Below are 11,168 nucleotides of genomic sequence, written 5' to 3' on the forward strand. Positions count from 1 at the left end.
ACATTAAATCTGATAGTAACTTTGAACTATTTAAACTAACAAAAAAAAAACGCTTCAGTGCGTCGGCGCACTGGCAACGGTTAACAGGTTTTAAGATGTTAAATGGCAGTTACAAAACGCGTGACTGTCCACTACCCTGCTCCTCTTCAGAAAAGTAAATTCGCTGTCCCATTGATCGCGGTATTTACATGAGGGTTTTGGTTTTGTGGCAGGAGTGCCTTCGGTCTCTGTCGTAGCGTCCATCATCCGTCTCCGAATTTTTTTTTCTTTTTTCCCCCGCGTTGTCACTCATCATCTGACCTCACACACTAACCTCCCGACAACTGCCACCTACAGTACCCACAGTACCTGTAAGTAGGCTTCTGCAGGTGGCAGTTATCGCGTGGCTAGTGACAGAGCTCAGATTGGGAATGTTTTTTTTTAATCCGCCCGTGCCATTATTATTTTTTAATAGCGCAGGTTAAAATACGGGAGATTTACGGGAACATACTAATACGGGAGGACGGCGGGAAAGAAGGGTTAAATACGGGACTTTCCCGGCCAAAACGGGATACTTGACAGGTATGGCTTCTGCCGCTGTTTCTGCCTCAAAAGTGGCTTGACCTGGGGAATGCGGCACCTGTAGCCCATTTCCTGCACACGCCTGTGCACGGTGGCTCTGGATGTTTCTACTCCAGACTCAGTCCACTGCTTCCGCAGGTCCCCCAAGGTCTGGAATCGGTCCTTCTCCACAATCTTCCTCAGGGTCCGGTCACCTCTTCTCGTTGTGCAGCGTTTTTTGCCACACTTTTTCCTTCCCATATACTTCCCACTGAGGTGCCTTGATACAGCACTCTGGGAACAGCCTATTTGTTCAGAAATTTCTTTCTGTGTCTTACCCTCTTGCTTGAGGGTGTCAATGATGGCCTTCTGGACAGCAGTCAGGTCGACAGTCTTACCCATGAATGCGGTTTTGAGTAATTAAACAGGCTGGGAGTTTTTAAAAGCCTCAGGAATCTTTTGCAGGTGTTTAGAGTTAATTAGTTGATTCAGATGATTAAGTTAATAGCTCGTTTAGAGACCCTTTTCATGATATGCTAATTTTTTGAGATAGGAATTTTGGGTTTTCATGAGCTGTATGCCAAAATCATCAGTATTAAAACAATAAAAGACCTGAAATATTTCAGTTGGTGTGCAATGAATCTAAAATATATGAAAGTTTAATTTTTATCATTACATTATGGAAAATAATGAACTTTATCACAATATGCTAATTTTTTGAGAAGGACCTGTATACCTACCTTTTCCGTTTTCTTTGAAATGTCGTTGTGTTTTCTGAATTGTTATTGTGTTTTCTGAATTGTTATTTTGTTTTCTGAATTGTTATTTTGTTTTCTGAATTGTCATGTGTTTTCTGAATTGTCAATGTGTTTTCTGAATTGTTATTGTGTTTTCTGAATTGTTATTGTGTTTTCTGAATTATTTTGTTTTCTGAATTGTTGTGTTTTCTGAATTTTTATTTTGTTTTAATATTTGTGATTTGTTTTGCACCTCTCGGCCACCGTAGTCTCGCCATAGGATGTGCAGTTGCTGCAACACAGCTAGACGCTCTGCTAGTGCGAGTAATGTGCGAGGCTGCTAGCTGACATTATCGATATGTCACTCACTTTGCAAAAAACAAACAAAAACACTATTAGAATGCAATTATGCCTCTAAAATTTCAGAATATGGGCAATGCCCCTAGATGAGCTTTTGTCTTATATAATATGATATAGTTAACACAATCAAGAGTGCTGTTTTTTGCACATGTGATATTAATTTTATACAGATCAATAAACAAGAAATAAATATTGTGAATTACAATTTGTCAATAATGTGAGTTTGTTTTCTCTATTTCATCAACGAAAATAATTCCAGACTAATCCACAGCAAAACGGTTGTGTGTCTCTGAGCAACAGACTCTTCATTCCTGAATGAATTGATCAGCCGTTTTAACAAATTGTTTGAATAACTAATGATTCATTACAGTTTTTCTGAATTGCTAAAACATTAATCTCCATTCTCTAAACCAAATTATCAATAGCCTAAACCAATTTGTCGAATAAATCATTCTTTCTGTAAAACATAAAAAAAATGTTCAGGTAGCCTAGTTAAAACACTGTTTGCAAATCTCATGCACTCTTTTTGAAAAACTCTAAACATATTCTCACTCACTAAAACACATTTCGCACTGTGATAGTGATACACTTATGTTTCAAAACGCTAAACACATGCAGGCGAAAGTTAAACACAACTACAACACTGTTGTCATCATTTACACACCACGACTCAAAATTTGTTCACTCTTATTTTCTAATGATGTGACCAAACCAACTGTACAAAATACAAGTCAGTTCAGAGTCCCAAAATGGACTCAATATGTTGCACTGAATACCAACAATAGATGGAAATGATATAAGAGGGAATAAGAGTATGATTTAGAGAAGGTGGACGAGGTGGAAGAGAAAGAGCAAGGTGTGGAGAATGTTGTCAAGACTGGACCTGGCTTTAGGGTTTTTCCCTTTGCTTGCATAGAAGACATTGTCTGTGATGTGGAAAAAGTCCTAAGGCCGGACCCGACATGAAGACATGATGCTGAAGCAGAATAAAATCTCTGTTTGATTTTGCTAGAAGAGTCAGAGGTTCTCTAAATGTGGTTTGAAAATGTGCTTTTGTGTTTAAGGTTTTGAGAAAGTTAGTGATGGTTTCAAGAAATGTGTTTTAGCAATTCAAAAAAACTGTAAGCTTGTCACTCGCCGCCACCTACTGGGGGTTTTAGTTTCATATTTAAAGGATAATGTCATTTTAAAATCATTTCAGATGTCCGATAATACAAAACACTACTCTCATAGCATTATAACTGCAATGTAGGCCTAATGCATTGTGTAAATTAAATTGTCTTGCCAATGGAAACTTTTCTTAGATTTAAAGTTGCCAGAGGCTGTTCTAGATGTGCTAGATGCTATTTAGTGCAAATAGAATATCATATTGTAGGTCTGTTAAGTATATGTCATACATTTTATTTACATTTTTAAACATGTTCTTCTTTTTTATTTAAAATTAAATTATAATTGTTAGGTAACGTGGTTAACCAGGAATCACGAGGAAGACGATGAGGAACTGGAAACAGGAATTTATTCAAACAAACACTTTGGAGCCACAACACAGGTTATAATACAAACGAGAACAGACCAAAACTGAAAGAACTGAGGGAAACTAAATACAGAGACTGATGAGTAATGAATAGGAGACACGGATGAAGATTATTAACTAAACACAGGTGAAACAACTGGAGACAAACGAGGAGAGGGAAAACTGAACAGGACTAAACCAAAATACTAGAAAAAAAGGGGAAACACAGAGTCACACTGTTACAGTACGCCCCCTCCCAAAAAGGCGGGTCCTTGCGCCGTATAACATCAATGGGGTGGGGGGGCAGGCGCCCTGGAGGCTGAGGAGGGCGTGGTCTGGAGCAGGAAGCCTCCAGGGCGGAGCAGGCTGTGCAGGAGGACAGGCCGGAGCAGGCTATGAAAGAGGCCAGGGCGGAGCAGGTTGCCAGGGCGGAGTTGGTAGTTCAGGGGACCAGGAAGGAGTAGGTTGCCAGGGCGGAGCTGGCTGTTCAGGCGGCCATGGCGGAGAAGACCCTTCAGGTGGCCATGGCGGAGAAGACCCTTCGGGCGGCCATGGCGGAGAGGAACCTTCTGGCAGCCATGGCGAAGAGGACCCTTCGGGTGGCCACGGCGGAGAAGTCCCTTCGGGGGATAGTTCACCCAAAAATGAAAATTCTGTCAGTATTTACTCACCCTAATGTTGTTCCAACCCAGTAAGACCTTCGTTCATCTTCGGAACAAGAATTAAGATATTTTTGATTAAATCTAGAGCTGGATCCCTCCTCCATAGGCTTCTTAAGGGATTGGCACTTGTTCCCCGAAAAGTTATTAAAGACATCGTTAAAATAGTCCAAGTGACTACAGTGGCTCAATCCTAAATTTATCAAACGAAGAGAATACTTTTTGTGCACAAAAAAATCATAAATAACGACTTTATTTCAACTATTAATTTCCTTCTCTGTGGGCCTCAAATCGGTCCACTAGTGTAATAGCGTAAGCTTCTGTTGTTGTACGTTACACGCATCACACACATGACCAGCATCGGCCAATAGTGAGCCTGCGTGTGATGTAGCTCCACGCAAACTGACTAGAGGCCCACAGAGAAGGAAATGAATAGTTGAAATAAAGTTATTTTTGTTTGTTTTTGCGCACAAAAAGTATTCTCGTCGCTTGATAAACTTAAGATTGAGCCACTGTAGTTACTTGGACTATTTTAACGATGTCTTTAATAATTTTTCGGGGCTGGCAAGTGTCAATCCCTTAAGAAGCCTATGGAGGAGTGATCCAGCTCTCAGATTTAATCAAAAATATCTTAATTCGTGTTCCGAAGATGAACGAAGGTCTTACGGGGTTGGAACAACATGAGGGTGAGTAAATACTGACAGAAGTTTCATTTTTGGGTGAACTATCCCTTTAAGAGAGCAGTCTGAAAAATGGAGCGAAACTGGAAGAAAACAAAACTAGAGGTATTTCGCATTTCATGGAAGGAGAGATCGATTGCATACAGAGAGGCCTTAAAACCTAGTAGATCTGCTTATTTTTCAACCCTATTAAAAGAAAATAAACAAAACCCTAGGTATTTATTTGAAACAGTTGCTAAACTGACGAAAAATAAAGGTTCAAGCCCAGAAGTTTGCAAGAAGCACAGCAGTAATGACCTTCTTCACTTATAAGATTGATAATATCAGGGAGAAAATGATAACTATGCAACCGTCTACTACAGTATCGCATCAGACAGTGCAAAAATTCGATTCATTCATTGCTATAGGAGAGGAAGAATTTTCTAAACTCGTTAAATCAACATGTATGTTAGACCCTATACCGACTGAACTATTGAAAGAGATGCTTCCAGAGGTCATAGATTCTCTTCTTAATATCATTAATTCATCTTTGTCACTAGGATACGTACCAAAAACTTTTAAGCTGGCTATGATTAAACCACTTGTTAAAATAAATAATGAATTAGTCAATTACAGGCCAATCTCAAATCTACCTTTTGGGTCAAAGATACTAGAAAAGGCAGTATCCTCACAACTATGTTCCTTTTTAGGAAGAAATGATATCTGCGAGGATTTTCAATCAGGATTTATTCTAATTATTGGACAAAAAAACGTCCTCGCGTAATAACCTAGAATACTGTCTAATACTTGATGGCTGCTCTGTCAAGTCCTCGTCGTCGGTTAGGAACCTGGATGTGCTCTTTGATAGCAATCTTTCATTTGAAAATCCCGTGAATAGTATCTGTAAAAATGCATTTTTCTATCTAAGAAATATATCTATATTACGTCATATGCTCTCAATGACAAATGCAGAACAATTAGTTCATATGTTCATGACATCAAGGCTAGATTATTGTAATGCTCTTATGGGTGGTTGCCCTGCACGCTTAATAAACAAACTACAGTTGGTCCAAAATGCAGCCGCTTACCAGAACCAGATAGGACCATATTAGCCTGGTTCTGTCAAGACTTACATTGGCTCCCTATTAAACATTGTAAACATTTTAAAATATTGCTGATTACTTACAAAGCAGTAAATATTTAGCTCCCCAGTGCTTGAGTGAGCTCTTAACGCATTATAGTCCTTCACGTCTATTGCGATCTCAAAACTCCGGCCAGTTGATAATACCTAGAATATCAAAATCGACTGCTGGCCGTAGATCCTTTTCCTATTTAGCACCAAAACTTTGGAACAATCTTCCTAACATTGTCCGGGAAGCAGACACAGTCTGTCAGTTCAAATCTAGACTAAAAACACATCTCTTTGGCTTAGCATACACATAACATATTATAGACCTCTATAATTCAATGTTAGGCTGCATAGTTTAGATCAGCCGGAACCGGGAACACTTCCCATAAATCCTGATGTACTTTGTACATCGTAAGAAGGATGGCGTCTACGCTAATACTTGTCTCTCTTTTTATCCCGGGGTTTACCGCAGTCCGCCGGATCCAGGCCTTATCCGGATCTGATGAAGGACCATCGCCTGGACACGACGACAACGCAGTCCTGAAGTGTCAATTAGTCTCTCCCTTGTGATGGACTCCTTCCCTTTACCTCTGTACTGATAAAACGTTGTCGGGATAATTCCGATAATTCCGAAAAAAAAATTCTCAGAGCCACCAGGCACTGTTTTATGCAAATGAGCAGCGGGATCACATTGAAGAATTTTCTGTTAGAACGGTGTCGTGTTAGCAGCCCAAAAGTTAATAACTAATGATCGTTGCAACGGAAGTGAATCAATCAAAACTAACTTTAGCTGGACAATAACTTTATTCTAGAGCTGCTGTAAAGCCAAAACAATCTCTGTTACTTTAATTTCCTATTATCACTGTAAAGCTGCTTTGAAACAGTCCATATTGTTAAAAGCGCTATTTAAATGAAGTTGACTTGACTTGACAATCGCTTAAATTATAATAATAGCGTCTTCGAACTGATAAGAGATGGCTATATGGAGAAAAAGGGTGAAAGCTTTCTGTCTAAAGCTACATTTGCTGTTCTTACTCTACACTCCACTCTCACACTTTACCAGATCGAGTAATCCAGATCTTTTTTTAATTTTGTCTGACCAAACCAGATAGTGGTAGGAACATTTTAATATGAAAAGTTTTTTACCCCCCATAATAATCGCACTAAATTAGCCGGTAAAATAGACAGCTCTAATATTTACACATGCAGTGCATACGCAAATCGACTTTCTCCCGACGCAGTCTACTGTACTTTCTGCAACTCCTGATTGACAGCTCTCGTCCAATCAGCGGTCACTATTCCATTCGCCACATAGGCTACACCTACCTTTTTCCGTTTTGTCTGACTTGTCGTTGTGTTTTCTGACTTGCTATTTTGTTTTCAGATTTGTCATCGTGTTTTCTGATTTGTTATTTTGTTTTCGGAATTGTTGTTGTGTTTTCTAACTTGTTAATCTTTTTTAGTCTTTCCATTTCCTTTATAATTTGTTGTTTTGTTTTTGGATTTGTTATTTTGTTTTCGGAATTGTGATTTGTTTTGTACTTCTCGGCCACTGTACAAAACGTCTCTTTCTGCATGTTATTCAGTTGTAACAATATTCGGATACATTTGTCCATATAAGGTATTTCCTGTAATGTCATAAGTTTAATACTTCTATAAATCTCACTTGTGGACTTTCTGTGCAGGAACGCCCTCCCACTTCCAGTATGAATGAAACATAAATTACATGAAAGTGTTTAGCGCTCCATATTGCTAATATCTCCTCATTTTGGTTAAGAATAAAATAATAATACTAAAGTACTTTGTAACGTAGTAACTTGAGTAGTTTTTCAGCAAATTACTTATTTACTCTTACTTTAGTTACTTTACTTTTATTATTCTTCAGTATTTCTACTTGTACTCAAGTAAATTATTTCTTATGTAGCAATACTTTTACTTAAGTACAGTTTTTTAGTACTCTTTCCACCACTGCATACCAGTTGCATACAGTGCCTTAGCCCAACCTGAATGCATCGGTTGTGACAATCTCTGGGTCACCTGTCTCTGGGACAAGCTGAGTTGCCTTCCTGTGGGTGTCGTTGCGGCCTAGATGTTCCATAGCAGATGTAGACACTGCAGGGGGACGCCCTTGATGACGGGTTGGCGGCGGGGCCTCTTTTCTGCTTCTGTACTGCCGAGAACTTCTGGGCAAAGTCCTCGACAGTGTCACAGAAAAGGCTGGCCTGGGAGATGGGACGTCGAGAAAGTGATCTTTGTCAGCATCCTTCATCTGAGCCAGGTTCAGCCAGAAATGGCGTTCTGCCTTTTGCCGCCCTGAGGGCAAGGTCAGTCGCCGTGCCCAGTTCCTGCATCAACCCCGGCTCAGAACTATCCTTGTGCAGCTCTTTTAGGGATTTAGCCTGATGGACTTGCAGGACGGCCATAGCATGCAGGGCGGAGGTAGCCTGTCCAGGCAGCCGTGAACTTACAGGCCTTGGAGGGGAGAGGCAGACGATTATGCCAGGTGGTGGCACTTTGCAGGCATAAATGGCCCGCAATTGTACGCTCCACTTGAGGGTTACTCCGCGTACACCTTGGCTGTGGAGACCCACCATTGGGGGTTGTGAGAACGGAGGAAGCACCAAAGTGGCTTCGTGCAGTAAAATGTGCTTTTCATGACTTCAAAACCTCCTCATGCACCTCCGAGAAGAAAGGTACCGGGGCAGGACGTTTCTGTGAAGCACGCGCCGTGCCGAAAAAACAATCATACAACCATGAGCGTTCCGCTCAAGCCTGACGATCACAGTGGTCCGGGAAAGCATGGTCGTCAACTCTGGGTCTGACTCAACCTGCACCACTCTCCCAGAAGGGGACAACGCTGCTGAATCTTCATCCTTGGAGGACTGAAGCTCACCCTCGATGCAGTGATCAACATCTGATCCTCCACAGGAGCTCCGAATGAGATGCTGGGTACCCATGGAGAAGAACCCTCGGACTCATTGGGAAATTTAACAGCTTGCGATGTGTGTGAGGAGTGGGAGGCCATTGGGGACTGGCCTGGTGGTACTACAACTACAATCCCCAGATAAACGTGCTTATTAAGCGGAGTGGCTTTCTGCAGTGCAGAGAAACCAGAACGGGGAATAATGGATGGGGATTCCACCTTTTTCAAGGTACTCGAGTCTAGATCTTAACATTGCGATGGTCATGTCCCACAGTGAGAATATGAACCATCAACAAACACTGCCTCAGTGTGTTGTCGGCCCAGGTCTTGGCTGTCAGATGGGGCCAGGAAACGACCGCATCCAAAAATACATGAGTGTAATGCCATGCAACTTCAAAGATGTTTTGCTCATTTATGGAAAAAAAATCTTTTTTGTGTTGAAGTGCTCAGGGGTGGAATTGCTGCAGTTAGCTTTGCGGGGCAAAACACCGTTGCCTTTTCTCCAACAAAAAAAAAGTCTTCTTTCTTTAGCAAAAGCGAATGGCAGAGCGAGTAGAAACAACTGCTCTGCTCCGAAGCAAAAAACTAAAAGAGTGAGTTGCTGGCAGCTTATGCCCGGGGAAGTGGCAAGCAATCTTACTCACCATAACCACCTATCTATCTATCTATCTGTCTGTCTGTTTGTCTGTCTGTCTGTCTGTCTGTCACACCCTAGCAACCACTCAGTTTAGAAACTGCCTAGCCGCCACTCAGAACTTAGCCACTGGCTTTTGCTATGTCACAAAGACTGAAGCATTTAGCTAATGCCTCTCAGTGTTGTTTTAATTGTGATCTTATTGAGTGATTGTCCAGATGCATACTTTATTCATTTGTTTATGACAGCTGATAATGCATAATGAAAGTAACTAATTCAGCTTTTAATTGTTGTTGTTATTATTATTATTATTATTATTATTATTATTATTTAATCGACATGATTTTCTACTTCATTATCACTGCAGATTATATCAGGGACGTGATTCTCAGCCTTTGTAACTCCAGAGTCCTCTGTTGTCAAAGTCACTAGGCGTATTTAAAGGCTCCTCATGGCCAGACTGTGATTTTCCTCTGAAACTTGCACACTATTAAAAAAAAAAAAGAGAAAAAGGTTCAGTTCATGTAAAACTCCAAATTGTTCATGAATATGATGTTATGTGGCAAGGAAATTCCATGAAAGTTTTCTGAGGGCCCTAGTGAGCCATGGCATACTGTAGAGTTCCCAGCCACTAAAGAAGGGAAGAGGACATTTTCATTGAGACCATTTGACTGGACAGAAATGTTATTATGCTTGTTTAAATTTATAAGCTTTTTATAAATAAATAAAAATTAACTAATTAATTAAACCTTTATTAAGTTAGACTTAATGAAAGTTAAACTAAAGGAAAATGAGAAATGTTCCCTTGGCAACTAGCTGAAATTAAGTTTATTTTATATCAGTTGACGTTTATTTCATTTTATTTATTTATTTTGGTTTTAGTTAACTATTAACCGTGGCATGAAAATATTATACATAACCTGGTGATGGTTTAAGAAAAGTGGCTAATGCTTAAATTAATATGCATCTGCAATATGCAATAATCCCACACGATGGCGTACTAATGCAGTAAGTGGCAGCTAAACTGATTATACAAATTCTGTGATTGTTGGTTCAGGCTTCATTCTGGAGACACTTCACAACCTTGAGGCTTTTACACAGTAATTGCCTGAGGTAGAAATAAATATTTAGAGCTACAAAATAGCGCAAAAAAATATGGTAAGTAATTTTTTTGTAGGCTATATGATATGTGTAATTCAAGCATTTATAAAGGAATTTAATGTGTTTTTGTACTTAAAAACCTGTTTTCATTGTAATCTTAAATAAGGTAATTGTCCAAAGACATGCACACTTTATTCATTCGTTAATGATAGCTGACAAAGCTTTCATTTCATTACCATGAAGGCTCACTTTTATTAGTTATTAGTGTCATCTGTTAGTTGAGTCATATATATATATATATATATATATATATATATATATATTTTTTTTTTTTTTTTTTTAACAGGCCCTCTGTTTTAAATACAGTTTATTTCAGTGTTAGTTGAGTTAGTTGATATATATATATATATATATATATATATATATATATATATACTGTATACACACACAACCAGACATTACTTTTTGGAATATTTTGTTTGTATATAAAGTATAATTCATGCAGATTTTTCAGTCTTTTGAGTACCTTTATATTACCATAATGAGTGTTTTTTTCTAGTTTTTAAAGTTTATTATTAATAGTAGCGTTAAGTCATTAAAGTTCATTATTTTATTTGTTGGTATAAATAGTATAATTTATACAGATTCTCCAGTCTTTTGAGTATTTAATAGAAAGTGGCATTTATATCTGGCATTCCATCACTATCTCTTCTCATAGCGTTACTGAGCTAGAAACTAACAAGTTACTCTCTGTTTACGGGACTTCCGAAAAGTTGCAAGACTTCCTCAGACATCAATTTTAGGGGAGCCCCCTCACTTTCTCCCGCTGTACTCATCCCTCATTCTCACACTGGGTCTTTGTCAGCAGTTCCTGTCCTTGGACGAGGCGTGGTGAGCCGTGGGGCTAGGGCAA

The sequence above is a fragment of the Siphateles boraxobius genome, unplaced genomic scaffold (assembly GCF_051911475.1).
Source record: "Siphateles boraxobius isolate OS27281-9 unplaced genomic scaffold, OSU_SipBor_1 2, whole genome shotgun sequence".
Classification (NCBI taxonomy): domain Eukaryota; kingdom Metazoa; phylum Chordata; class Actinopteri; order Cypriniformes; family Leuciscidae; genus Siphateles; species Siphateles boraxobius.